The sequence below is a fragment of the Haliotis rubra genome, unplaced genomic scaffold (genome assembly GCF_003918875.1).
Source record: "Haliotis rubra isolate DU_JTF1 unplaced genomic scaffold, ASM391887v1 Scf137, whole genome shotgun sequence".
NCBI classification, from domain to species: domain Eukaryota; kingdom Metazoa; phylum Mollusca; class Gastropoda; order Lepetellida; family Haliotidae; genus Haliotis; species Haliotis rubra.
The window spans coordinates 531,701-556,038 of record NW_025765303.1 but is presented as its reverse complement, the minus strand read 5'-3'; the positions used below and the strand labels follow the sequence as shown (position 1 = coordinate 556,038).

The 24,338-nt window shown below is 40.7% G+C and overlaps 1 protein-coding gene across 3 annotated transcripts in view; it reads right to left on the bottom strand.

The window, feature by feature from the left end:
* LOC124268199 (cationic amino acid transporter 3-like) overlaps positions 1-17,978 on the bottom strand; it is a 40,975-nt gene extending 22,997 nt beyond the window's left edge. Inside the window, exon 1 of one of the 3 annotated variants that reach the window (XM_046703227.1) lies at positions 17,910-17,978. The gene's annotated coding sequence lies outside the window, so the exon portion shown is untranslated. Of the gene's footprint in view, positions 1-5,569; positions 5,815-11,899; positions 11,986-17,909 lie in introns of those variants that run through there. The other 2 variants (XM_046703228.1, XM_046703226.1) reach the window with 2 other exon arrangements.
* Positions 17,979-24,338: the final 6,360 nt, after the last annotated feature.

The following is a 24,338-nucleotide window of genomic DNA, read 5'->3' as shown; positions in this document are numbered from 1 at the left end:
GATTTAGATGTGACGCTTTGTCAATCACTCACTCACTCACAGGTAAATCACAACATGAAACGACCATACCCCGGGACTCATCTTAGATTCGAGTACACGATCTGTAGATCATAAATATGGGTTTTACCCTTTGTACCTATGTTGGGAACAGAACCCGGGTCTTTGGAGTGATGGAACACTTTAACCACTGTACTACCCCACCACCCCAGGTGAGTCAAGAAATGGCATGGCCTACCCACCTCCCAGATGCAATAACAGCATGAATCTTGCTTAACACAAAAAAAATGCCTAACCGAATGTTTTTCGATAATCATGCGTCTATGTAAATCTCACTTTAAATTCCTTCGCCGGGAAAATGAAAGTTAGCCAATTTATATTGTTATTACCATGTGGAAATATAGTGAATATATAGTCTTATTCTTTTCCGTCTTTCAAGTCCAAATCTCTACCTTATCGTACACTGTCACGAAAACTTCTCTTGCTGATATCAACACTCACGAACATACGAAACAAAACCTGCCTCAAAGCTATCGTTGATGTTAACGTTGATAACGATTTGTTTTCAAACTCCGTTGACCTGTATCTGTGGACGACCTATACCGCGAGTAGCTGGGAGACGCTAGCCCGAACAGAGTCACATCACATGTCCTCTTTGACCAAGGACCCGTGAAGATCCGGGTTAGAATTGATCTTCAGTAACCCATGCTTGTCGTTAGAGGCGACCAATGGGATCGGGTGGTCAGCCTTGCTGACTTGGTTGACACATGTCATTGTATCTCAATTGCTCATATTGCTGGGTGCGGCGTAAAACTACTCACTTACTCTTTGACCAAGCTGACCGTTATATCTATATTTATGTAATCAGCAAACACATACGAACTCGTTAAAAGTTGTGTTTAGAATGAATTCGTAAGAATGTACTAGATTTTCATTATTTTCAACACTCTGAAGTTCTGACCAGATGCTGAGGTTTAAACATGTATTTAAAACAGTCTTTTAAAGGAAATCTTTTTAGAAACATTTGTGTAATAGATGAACATGATCAATCGTTCAATGCGCTCTGATCTTCTAAAAGAGGTGTGCTTCAGGTAAACAATATGAAGAACAATTATCATAAAATCTGTCATGGATCATTAGCAGATTGACATGCCAAACAAATATGTCAATAATTCCTCCAAGGCATTAGCCACAGGTGAAGGTGCGAATAAAACTACTTAACGTACACATGAACACACATGTCTTTCAGAAAGTGTAACATGTTACGTTTTGGGATTTCACTTTCTCAGTAAAACACAGATTCTAGCACTTTTAGCGTTAAGTCCCATCCGGGAATCGATGGGACAATGGTTTACTCGTTATTTCAGGAACAACAGGTTACTTTCACGAATGGGTTGTCTCGGGAGCCACATGAAGGTGTGGTAATTTGTTTAAGATCATTTTCAGCGAGCGTAACAACATACAGGAGACAATTAAGTTTTATTACCACACAACATAGAATTTACACCATTGCGGTGTGTGCGTTTTCTTATGTAAAACACTTCCAAGTCAGTCACTCCCACAGAGACAAGCACACACATACGCACATGCTGCACCTCGTTATTGCGACCCACTGCTTTTAGACGCCACTGGTAGAGATGAGTGAGTATGGTTTTACGCTGCTTTCAGCAGTATTCCAGCTATAAAACAGCGGGGGGACAGCAGACACGGGCTTCACTCATTGTACCCATGTGGGGAATCGAACCCGAGTCTTCGGTGTGACGAGCGAACGCTTTAACCACCAAATTACCCCACCGCCCCAAACTGATAGGAGGTTCTAACCCCACATTTGTTTTCAATAATGATTATGATAATCATTGGTCAATTTATCTGTCAGCGCTATATCTGCTCATGGGAACAGTTAAGGCAAACGATCTGTGTAAACTTAGGGTTTCCTCCCATATCAACCCGACGAGCTTTGACAAAACTGAAATATTTGACAGCAGTTGGTGATCGAATTCTCCCTCATATTCACAATTTGTCCACGCTCCGATTGGTGAATCTTTACGGCTATGAACACCATGTAGACAGGTGTTGGGGCAATTTAATTGCTGATGAGCGATTATGAAAGTTATTCAGGTACCATACGCCCTCTAATAATTAACCCATGTGCTTGTCAGAAGAAATACATATTAGTTGATCGTGACCTGCAAATTTGCCATTTTACGTGGTGGCGGCGTCACTCGCGATAATGACAACTTTGCAGCACATTCGACGAAATACATGTGTTATTTGAGAAGAAAAGACAAACAAACTGTGTACGTTCTGCTCTTAATGATTAATTACTTCCATGGTCTTGCACGAGACCCTGGTTGACATTTAAACCTAAACGTAAACGTGTTGTTGGACGTTTGTGCTTTCTCTGGTCTCTCTATGGGGACGGTAGAGTAGCCTAGTGGGTAAAGCGTTCGCTCGTCACGCCGAAGGCCTACGTTTTACTTCTTGTGTCCCCGTCGTAATATTGCTGGAATATTGCGCTGCATTCAACAATATGCCAGCTATATGACGACGGTCTGCATAACATCGAGTCTGGACTAGATAATCTAGTGATTGACGTTATGATCATCTATCAACGCAAATGGGATACGATGACTCGTTAGTCAACTCACCTGTAAATATGCAACAGAATTTGTGAACAATGACATCAGACAGCTTAGTCAGCTGGAAGATATATTGAACACGGTTTTCGGGAGATAGGGAGATGGTGCTTATAAACTGCGGGAGGAGACATTATACACCCACATTTGATGGTGGCTACAAATTAAACTAACAAGAAATATTTATTCGATGGTTATGTGTTTGATGCGGGTATTGCTGTCGTGACTGGACCTTAAGCATGTAGTGTCTCGGTGTCTGTTTTCAGCCGAGCAACATTTTGAGTGAGTGAGTAAATTTGGTTTTACGCCGCTTTTAGCAATATAACAGCAATATCAAGGTGGGGGACACCAGGAATGGGCCTCACAGGTTGTACCAAAGGGGGGAATCGAATCCGGGTTTTCGGCATAAGCAAATGCTTTAACCACAAGGCTACCACACCACCCCTACTAACATTTTCAGGCCTACCAAAGAAAACTTTCCCACTGTGCAGAAAAACGCAGAAAAGCCCACATTAATCGTGGAAATAGCAACATAAACACATTACCTCGCTACTGAAAGAGTAAAAACGGCAACTTTAAATCGCTAACACTGCATCATAAAACGAGGAGCCCGCAACTTCGATTTTGCGCATGCGCACATGGAAGAGGAAGTCTCGACCGCATGTTGACATTTTCCAGCTTGGACAAATGTTACATTACTTTTTTAAGTATTTCTGTTGTGTTATTTGGCATTTATCATCATGATACTTGTGTGCACACTTGTTTAGTTTACGTTTCATTCGTATGAAACGATTGACAGCAATTATTTCGACATATTTAATACTTTTTCTATGCGAGGCGATTCACGGTTGCTCAGAATTTGGAAAGACGCCCGGATCGTAATGCGCATGCGCAGTAGAGGTCAAAGTTCACTGATACAAAAAATGTTGCAGTTTCATGGTTTTTCGTTGCCGTTTTTACTGTTTCAGTAGCGAGGTAATGTGTTTATGTTGCTATTTCCACGATTAATGTGGGCTTTTCTGCGTTTTTCTGCACAGTGGGAAAGTTTTCTTTGGTAGGCCTGGTTTATGAGGAAGTATACACTAACTAGGTAGGCGTGTCGCGAGCCATTTCAGTTGGTAGAAATTAGAAAAACAACATTATTTCTGTTATACGTATGAATGATGGAATGTAGATAAAAACTATCATGATATGAACGTGGAAGTTTCAAGTTAGTCTATTCTACCGCAAGTGCTTCTGAAGTTCAATTAACATGCTCGTTACGGTGAACAAGTTGATTAGAATATGTAAATATATATGCATAATCTAATCTCACGCTCCGCGGTTCAGTAATATTGCCATGCGTGCGATCAATAAAATTATGTTTTGCTGCTTTCATACCGATTGAACCTGCAAGGTTAAAAAAAACAAGGTTGGCTTCAGGCTCTACGTACATTTTTTCTAAACAAAACTATCATACATCAAATATCATTTATCAGGTGAGTGAGCAAAGTTTGTGTTATGCAGGAGTCAGTAGAGTTACCAAGCGGCCTGTGTAAAACGAAGTATGGGTGAAATACAACAGTGGGTTGCGAGAATGAATGACGTCGCCTTCAAGATTAATGTATTTAGATATGGGAATTTATATATTTTTCTGTTTTCTTTTTGCTGAAGCGTGCTTGCGTGCGTGAGTGTTGGTTGTTTTTTAGTGAGTGAGTGAGTTTAGTTTTTCGCCGCACTCAGCAATATTACGACAAGCGTGGGTTCCTGAAGGTTCATTCTAACCCGGACCTTCACGGGTTGGTTGTTTTTTAACGCCGCACTCAGCAATATTCCAGTTAAATAATCAAGTCTGGACAGCCAATCCAGTGATCAACAGCGGATACGATGAGTCAGCCAGTCTGACCACCCGATCCCGTTAGTCGCCTCTTACGACAAGCATGGGTTGCCGAAGACAAATTCTGACTCAAATCTTCAAGGCTAGACAAGTATGTACCCAAAATACACCCCAACCACTGGTTACTGTTTCGACGTGACGGATGTTCTCGGTAATTACATGTTGAGTGAGTGAGTTATTATTTAACGTCACATCGGCAATATTTCAGCCATATCGTGACGAGAACATATTTGATTTTGAAGTCGAATATATGTATAATATAAAAACCTGTCGACGAAGGACAGTAAAACATGTTGATATTTTCATTGTATTTCGTCGACCATATGTTATTTCTTCATAGTCTTGATTTATTAGGGAAATATAACAACAGTGAGCTCCATCAATTATGAATGTTTACTTTCCTCCTTGTCGACTAGTTATATAAAATGTTATGTTTGAAATATTGAACAGCGTGAATTCCACACAAAACACATTATCGATTTGTAGAGAAAAAGAAAAACAGGCATTGTACAGCAAATGTCCCACATGTTTAACTAGCATACCTATACACAGCGCTTACGAGGTACACATGACATACTGATGCAAAACGCGTGTACAAGCACATAAACGCATACTCGAGCACACACAGAGCATACCAAAGGACGCAACGCATATCCGGGCATTCAACGCATCCCTTTCTACCCAACGCATTGCTTGGCTCAAAATACGACATAGGGAATAGTCTTATATCACTAATATCTCACGTTCCAAGCTGTTTAAACGAACAATCACATGTCACATATTCGTCACTGCAAGTCACTCTGACAGTCTTTAATTCAGATACAACCTCTGTGTTGAACACATATGATTTAAGTAAAACTGATACGTTGTAGCGAAGTGGCATGCCAACGTGTCCACCGACAGACGCGTTATAACGGGGGATGTAAACACGCCATAGGCGATTTTACCAATGCCTGTCTCTCAAATACCACTTGACGTAAGTGGTAACTAACCTACATTTAAATAGCAAAATGACAGAAGACATATATTCATCTATTAAACGATCATTTAATCGTCTTACCTTGACAAGCCGAGAGGTAGTCTCCAAACCCACCCGCAAGCGGCGGACAACGAATGTCGTCTACCCGTGATCCGACTCGCGACGTGGCGGACGAGCACGCGCTGTTTTTGTGAGATTGTCAAGTCTAGCAAGAACTGAAGTGTTCTGGTCTCCGAAGGTGTGCCATGATATAGATCAAACATATCAGCTGGTTGCTTCTCGAAACAGCTGGACGAAACATATTGTGGCTACATCCAAAACTAATCGATTACAAGGGGAATTGATTGGAAACCCAAAATGGCGGAATGGTCGATAACACGCTAGATAAAAGTATACGATTACACATGTAAAAGTCACGTGGATTTGAGTTTCTCGGATTTTAATTTCTTATGGAATATTTGATATAACCTTTAATACGGACATTCAAGTATATGTTATTTTAAAATCATATGAGGGTTTTGTGTGCTCATATACCGAATAGTTGTCCTTGCGTTTTAGTTCTTAGCGATGAGCCTGATTTGTTTAAAGGGTTGGAAACTCGCGTAGTTTCGTTAGTTGCTAGTGGTTTATATCAAACATCGCGCCGCTATGGACGGCGTTGGGAGGTCCGGTACAAAAACGCAAACACACGTGTGTACATATGTAATATTGACTTTGTGATAAGCTTGTAAGCAGATGTTGCAATGGTTCAGCATGGGTCCACTGTTCGCGCAATGGGTCTTAAACAGCCCCGTGCTTGAAATCATTAAATATATATTAATATAACAGATAATACAACCTAACATGCTGCACGGAATAATATTTCATAATATAGTCCTGTTTGAAACGGATTTTTATACAAATGTCTCATTCACAACGAGATCGATAATAAGGCTGATCGAAATTATTGATAAAATTGACTTATTATAAAAATGATGCGAAAACAATAATCTCTGAGATAACGTTTAAGCGTATTTGATGGCTGGTATCAATGGTGGGTGATAGGGTGGTTAAATTGTTCGCTTGTCATAACGCCTGAATTAACTTCCGACATCTGTACAGATAGTACAATATGCGGAGCCCATGTCTGGTGTCTCCGCCGTGATAAGTAATGTTGGATTTAAAATATGTCCAAAACGTCGTAAATCTCAGTTCTCTCTCTCAATTACTCACAAACAGCCAGGTTGCTGGATTTAACAACTTTTTGGCCATCATTTCAGTTATGTCTCGGAAGACATGTCGAAAGACTTGATCCATTAAGTCATTTATTTAGTGGCGGTGGGGTAGCATGGTTAAGGTGAGTGAGTGAATGAGTATAGTTTTACGCCGCTTTTAGCAATATTCCAGCAATATCACGGCGGAGGACACCAGAAAAGGACTTCACACAATGTACCTATGCGGGAATTGAACCGGGTGTTCGGCGTGACGAGCGAAGGCTTTAACTACTAGGCTACCCCCACCGGTTAAAACGTTCGCTCGGCGAAGACCCGAGTTCGATTCCCTACATGGGTACAATGTGTGAAGCCCGTTTCTGGTGTCCCCCGCCTTGATATCCCTGGAATATTGCTAAAATCGGTGTTTAACTACTTAAACCTCACTCACTCACTTAATGTTGATGAACCCAAGAACACTGATACGGTGCTGATGACGTCAGATTGTATTTTGAAGTCTTAACTTTACAAACGCTAATAATGCAAAACGAACCTAAATATGACTGCATATTTCCATCCCGACTTGAGATGTAATCATCAGTAAGATACTGATACTAACGAGAAGGAACCATTTGTATGGACAGAGTGATGATTTCCTGCTAGTCTGTCTCACAGTCCCTGAACCACATTATTTTCCCCTACTGCCTAGCCCTCCCTGCAATGTCCAAAGCCTTAAATGAAAAACAATTCTAGATTTCCCTTGAATCTCCCAACTCACTGGGGCTCTTTTTCCATTTAAATGGGTGTATTTGTTACTCGCAAAACTATACATCTGTGCATAAAATAAGCACCAATTAATTTTGTCTGAAATGAAATTCTAAACCCTTTCCAAAAAATAACTTTCATAATTTGATAGAGCAAGCATTTAACATTTCAAAAACGAAAACATCATTGAAATGACCATGTATTTTAATTAGGATAATTGCCTATATTTGAAACAGGTGTTTTTCTGTCCTAAAACAAGTTACCTTATTTTGAAAAGTGAAAGTAATAATTGATTGTTGTGTGGCCTATAAATTCTTTTTTATTGTGAATGGATGAAAGTTTGTAAACTAAGATTTAGGAAAAGTTACAGTCAAACTAAAAAAAATAATTTAAAATGCAGTAAATTTGCTTTACAAACAAAACAAACAGATTTTAGCTGTAATTATCAGTATCCATCAAGGAGAAGTGTTTATTCATTACAATAACTCAAAATCATAAAAACTTTATTCCAAAATCTTATCAATGTGGCCTTTACAGTTTTTGGCAATTAGCAATCTGAATTGTTGGAAAAAGGTCTGGATCTTTGACATTCGGGTTCTTCCTGATTATGCATAATTAAAGCTTACTTGATGTATATCACCTTGGTATATACCAGAATTGTTATTTTTAGTCAAAACTAAATTAATTGTGTAGTTTGAGCAGGAGAGGAATAGTTATTTTGGGTAAATATTCAGTCCCATCACATTTTCATCAACATATATTCATTCATAATGAATAGAAAAGGTTATGGTATTTGTAAAACTGTCAGTGGATAAAGCTTCTTTAACTACAGGTTGAAAGCTCACTTTAACTACAGGTTGATAAAATTGATGGGATTCATTGAACATACCCTAACATTTCTATTTAACAGCATGATAGCATCACATCTTATTTTCAAAATAGGGTGGTGCTTAATTAATGCACGGGTGTATATATATATTCTCAGGGACATAAGCGTTAGTCTGCGGTAGCAGATGCCCCTCGTATATCACCTGGCTAGGGTATAACGAACAGTACCGTTAGCATCTACACCAAGGGCGTCGCATCCGTTTCACAATAAAACCTACCGAAGTTGTCTGTCCATAACATTGTTCCTCTTCGTCATTCCAGCTTCTAATTGCCACTTAAAGAAGATCGAACTTAACTCAACAAATGCGCATCTGTGTTGGTATTTCAGCTTATACAGCCATTTCCTCGAGTTGGTGCCAAAGATATATTTCAAACGCAGGGACTAAGCGTTAGTCTATATCAGCGCATCCATTACAATAAAGAGGTTGTCTGTCCATAACATTGTTCCTCTTCGTCATTCCAGCTTCTAATTGCCACATGTCGAGGTTTCCGCAGCCAAACATGTCGAGGTTTCCTATATATTAGTGCAATAAATTTTCCCGCAGGCGAATATTCAATCTGGAGGTCGTGTATTGCCTTCCCGAAAATCAATTACTGAGTCAGTACAGAATAACATGGCTTCAGGCGCATGTAAAATTGATAACAAATATGGTCTGAGTACTACAGCTTAACAAATTAGATACAGGCATGAAGATCGAATGTAGAAATACAATAAACTTGCTGAGTTCTTTAAATCAGTAACCTAAGAATATAGGAATAGCCTAATCAGTCTCTGTGAATATTGTCTAATTCCTATTGAATACGGTATAAAGCGGGTAAAACATGGACTGGTCAGCTGGGTGTCTGTATACTGTGCTGTGTCTTGAGGGGTCTCTGTGTTAAACTGCGACATTATATACATATCTCTATGGGTTAGAACTATGAAAAAGAAAACGGCTTTAGTCAGCCCAAGTACAAGCTTGACTTGTACACGTGAAGACTGGGGACATCAACTCGGGGTCAGTATACACTGACGCTTAGTCCCTGAATGCATCTACTTTTATAAGAAACAAACATTTCTTTTTACATTGAAAGGTGTCCCGGTGAGACGGGAGATTCAGAACCTGGGGAAATCTTCGTGGAATGTCTATGACGTCACAAATATGTGCGGAGTAATACGTTACGTCACAAGCCCGGTGACATAATTTTCTCCTGATCACTCATGCTGACTGCGTTAGGTCATCTAGTTCCCAGTAAGCTTTTATGCTAAAGCACGTATTGTTGTCAACAAATCTTAGCTTACGTCTAAGAAACTTCAGAAACCTTCAATTAATCTTTTGAACAACAAACTACGCTTTAATGTTCGCGTGACATTGTGCACCTGGATTCCTATGCCGTTCTCTCGCTCATTTAGAGATTTAGTATTGCAGAAAGGGCAAGGCAGAAGGGAACATAATGCGGTTCGGGGACTGTGAGACAAACTAACTGTGTCTAGAGGAGTCTCTATGTTAAACCGCGACATTATATACTCATGGAAACGAATAAGGGAACACATGAAAGTACAAGTGTTCCTTTATTCTTTTCCAGGTTTCTTCACAAGGTATGTATTGCACTGTGGGTGAAAGTGTGGGAATGAATAAAGGAACACTTGTACTTTTATGTGTTCCTTTATTCGTTTAGACCATGGGTATATCTCAGTGGGCAAGCTCTATATGGAAAAGAAAACGGCTTTGGTCAGTCCAAGTACAAGTTTGACTTGTGCACGTAAAGATTGGGGACATCAGTTTGGGGTCAGGGGCGGTGGGGTAGCCTAGTGGTTAAAGCGTTGGCTCGTCACGCCTAAGACCCGGGTTCGATTCCCCATATGGGCACAATTTGTGAAGCCCATTTCTGGTGTCCCCCGCCGTGATATTGCTGGAATATTGCTAAAAGCGGTGTAAAACCAAACTCAGTCAGACAGTCAGTCAGTTTGGGGTCAGAACACTGTGTCTGAGAGGCGTCTCAACGTTAAACTGAGGCATGTTCTGTCAGTGGGGAAAAGTATTACATAAGTTACGACCCAGGTACCCGGATGTGCTGTTTTTAACGTCGTTGTGTGAAAAGTGACGCAAGAATCTCTTTGCATTGTCGTACTCATTTCAAACACGTATTTCTAAATAACAGAGCAATTTCATGGTTATTAACATAATTAGTTACATATTTTTACACAGTGATATAGTCTGTTATACATACCCTGAAACAAATATACCCCTTACAGACCATGCAAGTGGCAACTCAAGATTACCACAGTTTGAAAATGAAAAAAGTCTCTGAGCTCAGTAAAATATGAGTAATTCAGAGACTGACTGACTGAGTTTGGTTTTACGCCGCTTTTAGCAATATTCCAGCAAGATCACGGCGGGGGACACCAGAAATGGGCTTCACACATTGTACCCATGTGGGGATTCGAACCCGGGTCTTCGGCTTGACGAGCCAACGCTTTAACCACTAGGCTACCCCACCGCCCAGTAATTCAGAGACTAGATGCAGTAAACGATGATGAGATTATATAAGTTATGTTTTAAGTACATTTTGATACGGTCTGTTCACCTAGGAGAATTGAGAGCTCAAAGTGTCAGTATAAATTGTGAAGAAAAGAGGACATGGAGTACAAAAATTTAAAATGAGAAATGAAGTAAAATATTATTAAAGATTCCCTCTACTTTTACAAGGGGGAGTGCTCAAACTTTGTGTTAGATATTGCGTTTGCAAAATACAGTATTCATAAAAACATTGCCAGCGTGTGCGTTACAAACATTCGTGTACAAGCATGTAAGTTTTCGGAGGATTTAATACCCAATATTTATCTCGACACCCATCTCACAAAATATTATGTTACAGATCGCCCCCTCGCTATATCACTAAAACTAGCTGTTGTCCGCTCAGATACCTTCAAGCGTAAGTGGGCGGTGGAGTGGCCTAGTGGTTAAATCGTTCGCTCGTCACGCCGAAGACCCGGGTTCGATTCCCCACATGGGTATAATGTGTCAAGCCCATTTCTGGTGTCCCCCGCCGTAATATTGCTGGAATATTGCTAAAGCAGCGTAAAACTAAACTCACTCACTCAAGCGTATAAGGCAAGGTGACTGAGGCTGCTGTCGGCCATTTTGCTCTCCGATTTGTGACTGGTTGCGTCATACTAAAAGACGTTAAAGATTGTACTTGTAATTACCCTTGTTATTAAACCAGGACTAATAGGTTCGGAGTCGGTATATTGTAACTTAGTGGGGTCTCCGACGGCTGTAACGGGGACAATGAAACCGGAATTGGTCCAGAGCACACGCACGCACGCACGCACGCTCCCTCACTCACTCACTACTCGTGAAATAACGAACTTCTCAGACTGCTAGTCTTGATGTAATGTGGGGGCAATGGTGTAGCCTGGGGTTTAAAGCGTTCGCTCGTCCCGCCGAATACCCGGGTTTGATTCCCCACATGGTACAATGTGTGAGGGAGTTTAGTTTTACGCCGCACTCAGCTACAATGTGTGAAGCCCATTTCTGGCGTTCCTCCCCGTAATATTGCTGGACTCACTCACTCACTCACTCACCTCATAATTGTGTATTTTCCCTTTTCCGAATGGATTCAATCTGAACTGGTTCCGTAGGTCCAGGTTTGATTCACACCATGTATTCCTTGTATTAATGCAGTACAATGTATTCCTTGTATTAATGCAGTACAATGTATTCCTTGTATTAATGCAGTACAATGTATTCCTTGTATTAATGCAGTACAATGTATTCCTTGTATTAATGCAGTACAATGTATTCCTTGTATTAATGCAGTACAATGTATTCCTTGTATTAATGCAGGTCAATTAAACTGAACGCAAATATGTTACTAAATAACCCTTCAGCCCTATGTTTTACATATCACGTGACCAAGCCCTGCAGACATATGATCTATGCAAATTACATGTGCAACATCTTGTTAGTTTATGCGATAATTAGTCTCGTATATTCATAGTCTCTACGGTTGGTAATGGGATTTAATAGCTAGGGCTATCTCGATTACAATATACCATGCGAATTGAAATTTAATATTTGCAAACGGGACATGAAGTGCAGAGTAGTCGTATCGTTGCTGTAGCACTATCAACAATTATAGAGAGTGTCAGGATAACTTTAGCTGATCAATGCCAAAATTGTTACAGTAATTGCTTAGGGGCATCCATATTATTGACTGATTGATTGAGTTTAGTTTACGCCGCACCCAGCAATATTACAGCTATATGGCGGCGGTCTGTAAATCATGAAGTCTGGACCAGACAATCCACTGATCAACAGCATTAACATCGATCTACGCAATTGGGATACGATGACATGTGTCAACGAGCTTGACATCCCGATGCCGTTAGTCGCCTCTTACGACAAACATGGGCTACTGATATATCAATTCTAGCCCGGATCTTCACAGGTACTCGTATGGTTAGTTAGTTGGGGTACGTTATTTTGAATACAATATATGTATTTTTCAAGCTGGGTCCAATAAAATATATATTAACAAAGCACCATCAAACAATAAATATTGTTCATTATTATCACACAAATTTGGACGTTCGCAAGAGCAGCACGAAGGTCCCTAAACTGTTACACGCACGCACGCACGCACACACGCACACAGATAAAAATATATGAATACTGCTTCCTTTTTCTCAAGATGTCATATTATTTCCACAACAAATTGTTCTAAAACATTTCAGAAAAATCCCTCCGGATAATATTATATATAGGTATATAGGTGGAGATTCAGTGCAAGTCGATTATAACGTGGCATCCATGTTTGCCGAGAAGCAACAAGAATCGCGACAGCTGCAGTTGATCGATAAGAAACATCTACAGGAATCGTCTCTGTAGAAGGGTCTATTAAGTATACGTGCACACTGCGGTGGGCGTAGTTTCGCACCAATTCACAGAAATTATACATATATGTGCGGGCGGGCGCGTGTGTGTGTGCTGAGCAGATGACATGGTGAGTGATGAGTGTGTTGGTGTGGGGGAAAGGGGTGGGGTGCGAAAGAGTGTAACATGAGCAAGGGCTGAGCCCTTCTGTTGATGCACAGACAGAAGGCTTATGACCAAGTGTCATCAACTCTCAGTGAGAGCGCCATTGTCAGTGCCACGTAGTTCTGTTTCTCTATTCTACTCCGAACGAAGGGTAGGTGTTTGAGAGTATACGCGAAACAGGTGTCGTCTCAATACATCAGTTATAACAGAAGCCTGACTGTCTAGTATTGTATGTTGGGCGATGACCACGATGATGATGGTGATGCTGATGATGTTAACGACGATGCTACTAGCAGAAGTAGTAGTGATGTGATGATGATGTTTATTGTTATTTATTTATTGTTGCCATTGTCATCGCGACCCTCCCCATCGTCATTATTATGGTCATGGTTAGATATTTCTGTAAGACGCTAGAATCTTTAAACAATTGCTCCTTATATGTATTCCTACGAGTCTTTTTCCGACTTCCTATGTTCCACTCATGCAGCACGCTCTTACAACAATGGAAGGTGTCACTGTGACAAGAATGTTGGAAAAATTACATGTACAGCGAACGAGGGGAAAAGTGTCGTTGATTATGTTTTGTGCCATGATTCAACATTCCATTTAATAACAAACTTTGATATTCTCTCGGAAACTGAATCATCACATTTTCCAGTTACATTTTCGATAAAAAAGTTCATTAACCTAAGCGACGTCACAGAATACAACGTTCAGTTATCACCCAAAACGAGATATGTTTGGGATGAGAACTATCGTCAAAAATATTTAGATTGTTGGAACCAAGTAAATATTGCTGATACGATGGATCCAATGGAGAGGGGAGACGTGCAACAAGGTTACCGTGGGTTCAAGAGGACTTGAAACATGTGCCAGCTCGTGTAAGAGACGTTTGATTGACAGTCAAACTGTGCCCTATTCTAAGGGACATAACTGGTATGATGTAGAGTGTTGGCATGCACGGGCAGTAGCGAGACGTTATCTCCGTGCATTTCATGCTTCGAACTCTGATAGGGATCAACAAAATTACGTTGTTGCCTGGAAGTGTTATAAACAGTTATGTGCAATTAAAGCGACACAATCGTTTGATGCATTTAGCCATAAACTATCGAGTGCCATCTTAAATAAGAACATGCGAAGTTTTTGGAATATTGTCAGAAACAACGCCCACGTTTGACCACTACAATTGACACTCCAGTATGGACCACTCATTTTAAAACTGTTTAGTAGTACATATCAAACACCTGATGAGAAGGATATTTACGATTATGTAGAGAACTTTGTAAAGACATTAACTGATCGTCTGATACATGAAACGATTGATGTATACAATAACCTAGACAGTGATATTACGCTACAGGAAATATGTTATGCAATTAATGATATGCAGTGTGGCAAATCTCCAGGATACTCTGGAATGCCGATTGAATTTTTTAAGAATGCACCACAAAAGTGTCTTCATTTACTATGTACTTTATTTAATTTGATCCTGTCTACTGGTTTTTACCCGAAAGAATGGACTTTGGGAGTAATTATTCCAGTTTACAAAAAGGGTAGTGCAGCTGATCCTACTAACTACTGACCTATATCTCTATTAGAGGTTTCTGGTAAGATTTTTTCCAAAATATTGTGTAGAAGGTTAAATGATTGGACATCGGAAGAACAGTTCCTATCACCTGAACAAGCTGGATTTCGGAAGGGTTTGCGTACAAGTGATAACATATATATTATAAATGTCTTGATTGAAACATATCTTTTATTACACAAATCCCGCTTTTACTGTGCATTTATAGACTTAAAGTCAGCATTCGACTCGATGTGTCGAAATAGTCTCTTGTTCAAACTTTGGACAAGGGACGTTAAAGGTAGAATATTTAGGATTCTAAAGAATATGTATGAAGATGTCAAAGCTTGTATTTCTCTTAATGCTGGGTATACTCCATTCTTTGAGTGTTCATCAGGTGTTCGCCAAGGCTGGCAGTTGTCTCCCTTTCTGTTTTCTTTTTTTATTAACGATATTGTCGATTTCATGGGTTCAGATGGTCAGCGATGTGTCAACTTAGGTGTCATAGAGTTGTTTATTTTGCTTTTTGCGGATGATATCGCTCTATTCGATATGACTGTCACCGGGTTACAGAAACGTCTAGATAAACTACTTTTATATTGTAATAGATGGAAACTTAAAATAAACACTGACAAAAGTAAGATAATTGTGTTCAGGAAGGCCGGGCGACTTCGCAAATATGAACGTTTCAGTTTAGATGGTTCACCTCTTGACATTGTACCCACTTATAAATATCTTGGTATTCATTTGTCATCATCTGGAAGCTGGTTTGTAACCCAAAAGATTTTGTCGCAGCAAGCTTTGAAAGCTTTGTTTTCTTTAAAAAGTGGAATCCATATGTTTACTAATTTGCCATTAGATGTGCTATTAAAACTTTTCGATGTTAAGATATTACCTATATTGATGTATGCTACGGAAATTTGGGGTTCGATCCTTCTCAAGATATTCTTAATGTACAAATTCTTAAAGGAAATATTGCATCTTCCAAGAGGAGTTCCAAATATTTTAGCTCGTGGTGAATTAGGTCGTTATTCAGTGAAAGTAAATCAATTTGTAAGAATTATCAGTTTTTGGGTACGGTTGATTCAACAGAATGACAATATAATCCTATCAAATGCTTATCTTTATCAATATATACTAGCAGAAATTGGAATACCTTGTTGGGCGTTACAAGTAAAACAGCTATTAGACAAGTATGGTTTTGTATATTTATGGAAAAACAAGTAGACTTAGACTTTTCATCTTTTATAGGAACCTTTAGAAATAGATGTATTGATATAGATACACAAACTTGGTTTACACGTATTCATTCCTATCCTAAACTGAATTTATATTGTGACATTAAACTTTCTTTGAGAGAGAGGTACGTGTATTTAACTTCTCTGGATGTACCAGCTTATCGTAAGGCTCTGAGTATATTTCGCTGTTCAGGCCATCAGTTAATGATAGAGTCTGGAAGAAAATTTGGTCTGACAAGAAATTCTAGAGTATGTCCATTTTGTGTTATACCTGTAATTGAGACAGAATATCACATGTGTTTGGAATGTCCTTTTTACTATAATCTCAGACATACAATTTTGCCTGAGTTCTATTGTACTCATCCTTCTTATGATAAACTTGTATTACTTTGCACATCACACGATTCAGGTATTTTAAATCGTTTAGCGAAGTTTTTGTTCCTTGCATTCAAACAACGTAACAATTGCCTTAACAAAACTTGTACAACCCATTAAGTGTATGTTCATTGACCTTGTACAGTGTTATGGCGCTCCAGATTTCCACTTTCATGATATGACTCATGTAACTGTATAATGGGCCTGTGGCCCCTTTATTGAATAAACCAACTAAGTGAGACCCGTGAAGATCCGGGTTAGACTTCAGTATTCCATGCTTGTCATAATAGGCGACTAACGGGATCGGGTGCTTAGGCTCGCTGATTTGATTGCCACATGTCATCGTATCCAAATTGCGTATAGATGCTCATGCTGTTGATCTCTGGATTGTCTGATCTCAGACTCAATTATTTACAAACCCGCTACCATATATCTGGAATATTGCTGAGTGTGGCGTTAAACAACAAACAAATACAATACTTAAATTTGAGAAGTGCGTTTACGTGGCCAGATATGGCCAGTTTTTCAGTCATACCACATTCTGTGGGCCTAATTTAGAAGGTAAGCGAATCTGTCATTATAACCAAGGGATCATAATGAGGGCGATCATCGGATCATGCCACAACTAAGGGAGGCAAATTAGTTGAAGCTAAGCAACGTTGAGAGCGAAGAGTCATTGGATGGGTAACCGTGTTTGGCTGCTTGACTCCTGAGTTTCTAGGACTTCTGTCCTGCCCCACACCGAAACACACACGTGGTCACACCTTAGGCAAGTGTGTTTGTTCAAAATTGCCTCTGTCCACACAGCAGAAAATGGGTACCCGGTGGGATGAGTCATATGACTAATAACCTTCCAGCGCCTCACAGGCAGCTTGGGTTATCCGGGGTATTAATGTCCATCATGCTGTATGCGCTCCGAGCATGTCCCAGCCACGTGGAGTTCAGCGCTATATAGGTGGCCAATTATTATCAATATTGCAAAGTAATGCCCCCACATAACAAAACACAGTGCGTGATCTATGAGGTGAAATATCACAGAGGTCGTTCTTCAGTACATTGACCTGAAAGAAAACTCACCAACTTGCACAGTAATACATTTTTCCCACGACAAATTGATTAAAAGCAACAAAAGCCGCCCGGTGTGCAGTGGTGATCAGCTGATAGGTGTACACAGCGGCTGGCAGTCAGTCGTGACGTGGTGGGACTATTGTCAGTTGTAACATATAAAACACGTTTACCCCGAGATAGGTATAAGGTACATATGAATACACATTCACCGTTCACAGTCGATATTTCTAGTATGTAACCTTACCGTTATGGTTAAGAAGAAATGTGTGATAGTTGTCAAGTTTGTACAGACTTGTAAACACGTCTTACCTCAAATGAACTCTATCGAAATACAACGTCTCCCTTTGGCGTCCTGTTCCGAATGAATTCCGATTCATGACTCGGCGCGAAGGTCTGAATAAGTCACTAACATAAAGTACATTTTCACTGAAAGGGACATAACCGCAGGGCGATTTTCTTTAGCCTGTATAAATCAGGGCGAATGTAATAACAAATATTTCTCACAGTGAGGCCGTGGTTATGAAAAGGGAGGCAACTGTTTCGGTGATGACTACCTATCCAAATACAAAACATACCCAGGGCCGTCCCGCCCTTAGTCAAAGATCAAGCGAAACACAGGAAATAAACAGTGAAAGTAAAATATCAAGACGAGTTATTTTCGTAACTAATATTTTGACTTGTGAGAGAAAATGCCAGCCAATTACTAACTAACTGTCCTCAATGAAACTTAGTATAAACCAAACGTGGCTCATTGAAATGAAACGGATCTTTAGAGGACATTATCGTGTTATCTGAGTTGTGGAAATTACTCATTTAACACGAAAAGGGCAGATAAAGTCTTTATATATCTGACGAATCATTCACCTGACGACGAGGCAAGGAAAAGCCCAGAAACGTTGTGTATACGTTAAAGAAGAAGTTGACATCCATAATATTTCGTCTTATAATTTATAAATCTAGTTTTCATAAATGTGGTTGTACTTAAAGAAACAGCATTTTAATGTCGAGCTTTTAGCATTTGTGGAATATACTGGGATAATATTTGAAACAGCGGCAAAAAAACCAAATGATATAATACATTGTACGTATAAGCCCACGGTGTTGTTCAAATGGTGATCGGTTGGTCAGAAACACTACGGACCATGACTAATATTATTTTAAAAGGCCCGGGTTCGATTCTCCTCGTTTCTTCACGCGTCACAGCATCAATAAATTACTTCGTTTACTGTTAGCTGCTTGCGTCGTGAATGTTCAGGGGCGGTGGGGTAGCCTTGTAATTAAAGCGTTCGCTCGTCACGCCGAAGACCCGGATTTGATTCCCCACATGGGTACAATGTGTGAAGCCCATTTCTGGTGTCCACGGCCGTGATATTGCTGGAATATTGCAAACAGCGTCGTTATACCATACTCACTCACTCACTCATTACTAGAATGTAGATAAAAGCAGTGGAAAACCCAGCTCACTCAGCGGTTTAAGGAACTGCGTTATAATGAGGCGAGGTTGCATGCAATTTGCACGAGGCGGTAATGTTTGGACTTGTTCTGCGATCATTTGTCTGCCGCAGTGTCAAATAGAGATCTTCACTGCAGATACACACACTGCTTGAGGTGTTTAATTGCATGTATTGTCATCTCTATATCTCTGATGACACATCACAAGAGAAACTTGTCAAGACTTTGTCTGTCTTCGTGTCGAACCTGACGTGTCTCCATGTTACGCCATGTTAGAAAATTGAGAGACGGGCTTACGCAGCCTTGAGCTTTATCTTAGCCGAGCTTTAGCCGAGCTTTAGCCTAGCAATATTCTACCAGTATCAAGACGGGACACCAGAAATGGGCTTCACACATTGTACCCATGTGGGGAATTCAACCCGAGTCTTGTCAAGGGCGAATGAATTAACCGAAAGACTACCCCACCGCTCCTTAAATTAATGACACACGCGAGCATAGGTATAGAGAGTACCTAAGGTATTTCAAACAAAGCATTTTGTGTTTCTTGACCAGATGGATAAAAAGATTATTTGAGAGTAAGCGTACGTTGGTTCTGCTGCGAGTGACATCGATCAAATCTTAGGGAGAGGTGAGTCAGTATAGTTTTACTCCGCTTTTATCAATATTCCAGCAATATCAAGGCCGTGGACACCATAATTGGGCTTCACACATTGTATCCATGTAGGGAATCGAACCTGGGTCTTCCCACTGGACAAGAGCCCTTAACTATAGGTTATGTTGGTCCGTTTGTTTAATTTATATGAGTGAGTGAGTTTGGTTTTACGCCGCTTTTATCAATATTCCAGCAATATCACGGCGGGACACCAGAAATGGGCTTCACTTATTGTACCAATGTGGGGAATCGAACACGCTTTAACCACTAGGCTACCCCACCGCCCCTTAATTTATATGAGAAATTAGTGCACTTAGAAAAATATGCTACAAATGATTCGACTACAAGTTCTCGTTTAAGATGCATTGATTGTGGTGAACACAAGAACACACCTTTCTGCTCATGCTTCTTTAAATGTTCTTCAGTAACCCATGCTTGTCGTAAGAGGCGACTAACGGGATCGGGTGGTCAGACTCGCTGATTTGGTTAACACGTGTCATCCCAACTGCGCACACCAAGGCTCATGCTGTTGATCACTAGATTGTCTGGTCCAGACTCGACTATTTACAGACCGCCTCATTGTGCCTCGTTTAACACCAAGCAGCCAACCAATCTATACATTAAAATATAGTCTCTGGAATGAAGGTTAAGTAGTTTTTTCTAGTTTGTTGAAGACGAATGTTCAAGCAATATATCTGTATGATAGCAACATGTACACAACCAAGCCTGGAACACACAATCCAGTGAGTGACACCATGAGCATCAATCCGTGCGATGATCGGGATTTATGACATGCAACCTCGGACCTCCGCGCCACCGACTCCCGATTCATTCAGACGCATCTTACAGCGACATTCATATTATGTTGCTGCGAATCTCCTTGCCAGGAGTGAGTGAGTTTAGTTTTTACGCCACACTCAGCAATTTTCCAGCTATATGGCGGCGGTCTGTAAATAATCGAGTCTGGACCAGACAATCCAGTGATCAACAGCATGAGCATCGATCTGCGCAATTGGGAACCGATGACATATGTCAACCTAGTCAGAGAGTCTGACCACCCGATCCCGTTAGTCGCCTCTGACGACAAGCATGGGTTAGTGAAGATCAATATTCTAACCCGGACCTTCACGGGTTCCTTGCCAGGAATGGCTACGTGCCACATAAATATATACAATACCCTTTAGGGCTGACAAGGGGAATACAACGAATGGGGTGATCTTTTTATTGTAATTTATATTCTCTTGGGTCATGCAAGAGAGACAAGCATGCGTCTCGCTTGGGCCACTTGCGTTTGCTTTATGGTCTAAGGGAGATAACCCTTGTTAGTCTCTCATCTCCATAGAGCTGATGATCTTAAATTCTTTGATTGCGCATTTCAAGAGCCTCCAAAATGTTCGCAGCTTTGGTGTAGTTATAGATTATAGCTGATGGGTTTTCAACCGCTAAATATCAGGATTTCAGCCACGGGTATGTTACAATGTAGGTTTCAACCAAGGTGTATTACAATCACATTCACCTGAAAAGTCGCGAGACTCGCCATGCTCACCCTAACTAAAACTCTGGGGCAAAAAGAAGGGTACACTTGATATGATCAGGACATCACAAAGTCATGACTACATTTAAAGGGGTAACCAGTCTCCGAATCACTGCATCTTCAGGTCAAAAATACATCTTTTAAACCCCTATCAAATATATCACCAGTGATAGAAAATGGCACTTGTGCCGTCGACCTTCCCAAACTGTCCAGTAGATATGGTATCATAAGGACAAGTAGGAATGTACTATTTTTACGACTTTTGATATATGTTATCATTATTAGGTGAGTGAGTGTGTTTAGTTTTACGCCGCACTCAGCAATATTCAGCTATATGGCGGCGGTCTGTAAATGATCGAGTCAGGACCAGACAATCCAGTGATCAACAGCATGAGCATCCATCAACGCAATAGGATACGATGACAATTTGTCAACCAAGTGATAAATCCAGTGATCAACAGCATGAGCAAATACATTGTGATTGGGATACGATGACATGTGTCAACCCAGTCAGCGAGCCTGACCACCCGATCCCGTTAGTCGCCTCTTACGACAAGCATGGGTTACTGAAGATCAATATTCTAACACGGATCTTCATGGTTATCATTATAAGGACTAGTGGACTGAAGATATTCATTTTTATCGCTGCATCACCATCGAATAACCAATTTTGATTGGCTCGTATATACCCACCATAAAACGTTGGTGCATCAAATCCCTCGGGAGTGTACACATGCGCGCGCTCGTGTGCCTGCACCCACACACAAAACTGAGAAAAGGTGATTTGCATGAAGAATTTATTCATAAAGATGCATTGTAGGGCATGATACGTTCAGCTATTCGTGAATATTATTTGACACTGATTCACGTGTTAATGATACAGTTGAATTCATACAGTGGACTCCATTAGTAGCAAATCTTTATGAAGAAGGAAATAGGCTGGTTAACAGGTGATAATCGTAGTCGTTGTCTCTGGAGGTGGAAGAAAAGGACTCGAACCTGTATTCTCACGTCTCTCGTGGTTGGCCACGTCACCTGTAAAAACACCACAAACATGAAAGAGATATGTGGCATTTGTCTTTATTTCCCAAGATCAACATTTTTATTGTGGGATCCCAGTTCACCCAAGACTGGTTCTATTGGTATGCTGACCTGCCAACGCTATGAGCGTAACGCCAAGACTGGTTCTATTGGTGTGCTGACCTGCCAACGCTATGAGCGTAACGCCAAGACTGGTTCTATTGGAACTAGTCAGATGAGCAAACCCACACAGAATAGAGAAGCAAACAGAGTGAGTTTAGTTTAGTTTACGCCGCACTCAGCAATTTTCCAGCTATATGGTGGCGGTCTGTACATAATCGAGTCTGGACCAGATAATCCAGTGATCAACATCATCAGCATCGATCTAGCAATTGGGAACCGATGACATGTGTCAACCAAGTCAGCGAGCCTGACCACCGATCCCGTTAGTCGCCTCTTACGACAAACATGGGTTACTGAAGATCAATTCTAACACGGATCTTCACGGGTCCACACGGCATAGAGGTTGTATATTTGAATGATATTGAACGACAGTGGAACAAAAATATGGCATTTACTTGATATTTTTGTCGAAAGCAGGCCAGATGAATGCAATACCTTTGTTATAAGAAGTATTAATTGAAGATCACAGTCAATCATGCTTCAAGGGGATATCCAGTGAAATATGAAATAAAATCGTGTGTGTAGCATATCAAAACGAGTGCAATGTATCTTGAAGAAGAAGAATCTTGAATCATTTCTAAAGGTGAGGTGAGGTGAAATTGGGTTTAACGTCGTGCTTGAGAATATTTCGCGCATATGACGACGTGCATGCGTGTGTATGTGTATGTGCGGCTGCTTGTACTAGCCCAGACAGAAGCTGGTTTTATAGTGCTAGCCCACTGAGATACCACGCCGCAGTGAAGCATGAATACCCCACTCAGACCCATTATACTGACTCCGAGCCGACCAGTCCTTGTCGTACCCATTAATGCCGAGCGCCAGACAGGGACAAACAAGTACCATATTTGAACGTCTTTTGGTATGACGCGGTCGGGGATCGAACCCGCGACCTTCCGCTCTCCGGGCGGACGCTCTAACCACTACACCACGGAGGCGGTCTAACCTCAAAGATGCTTATAACCTAAAGACACATACAAAGATGAAAACCATTCGTCACCACTCGCCCCTTTCCGTAACCTCCAAGAATAACACGATTGAGTCACGAATGAAAAAGAAACGTTAAAAAACTACTTGCATATTCCTGAAAAGACAGCAAGCCATGTGTTCACGTATCTTGATTCTGTCAGTATATAACGGAACTGCAGATTGACTTACACGTTTCTATTTTCCAGGTGTTGTGATGATGAGGGGATGTTGGCGGAGTGGCTGCCGCCGCTGTGGCCGCCCATGGGGTAGGGGATGGGGATGGGGATGCCGTGCCTGCTGTGGTGGCTGTGGTGGCTGCCGTGGTGACAACAGCAGGCGTCAGAGTAGGGCGTCAGGCACACTGCAAACACAGAGGAATATAACGGAATATCCGAGGGAGTGATTGTGAAGGGAAACATAATCCATAATTACTAATACTGAGCGTTAAAATGAACTTATTTTACCTATTGTTATTTCAAGTGATGAAGAAGCAAAGTGGAATCAGGATACTGTGCAGGGGTGGAAATAACTTTAAAATTGCTAGTGTACTCCGGTACAGTGGCACATGTAAAATCACTTGCCCTGATCATTTTTCCACTATACCGGCCGTTTTCTTGTTGATTTTTTAAAATAAACAACATTATTAACATTGGAGAGTCAACTGGACACCGGTACAGCGTGATATACAAAATTGCTTGCCCGACAGCAAAAAACACTGGACTCGGACGTCGGGCAATGGGTTATTTCCACCCCTGCTGTGGTGATGGTGTATATTCACAACAACTATTTACCTTGCTGAAAAGATTAACTGGCTACAATACTGCCGATATCTTGCAGATGATTTGATTTTATGGCAGAATCAGCCTTAATTCTATTTGCAAAGATGAAATTGATTACCTACTAACAAGATTAACGACAATATGGTCGTTTG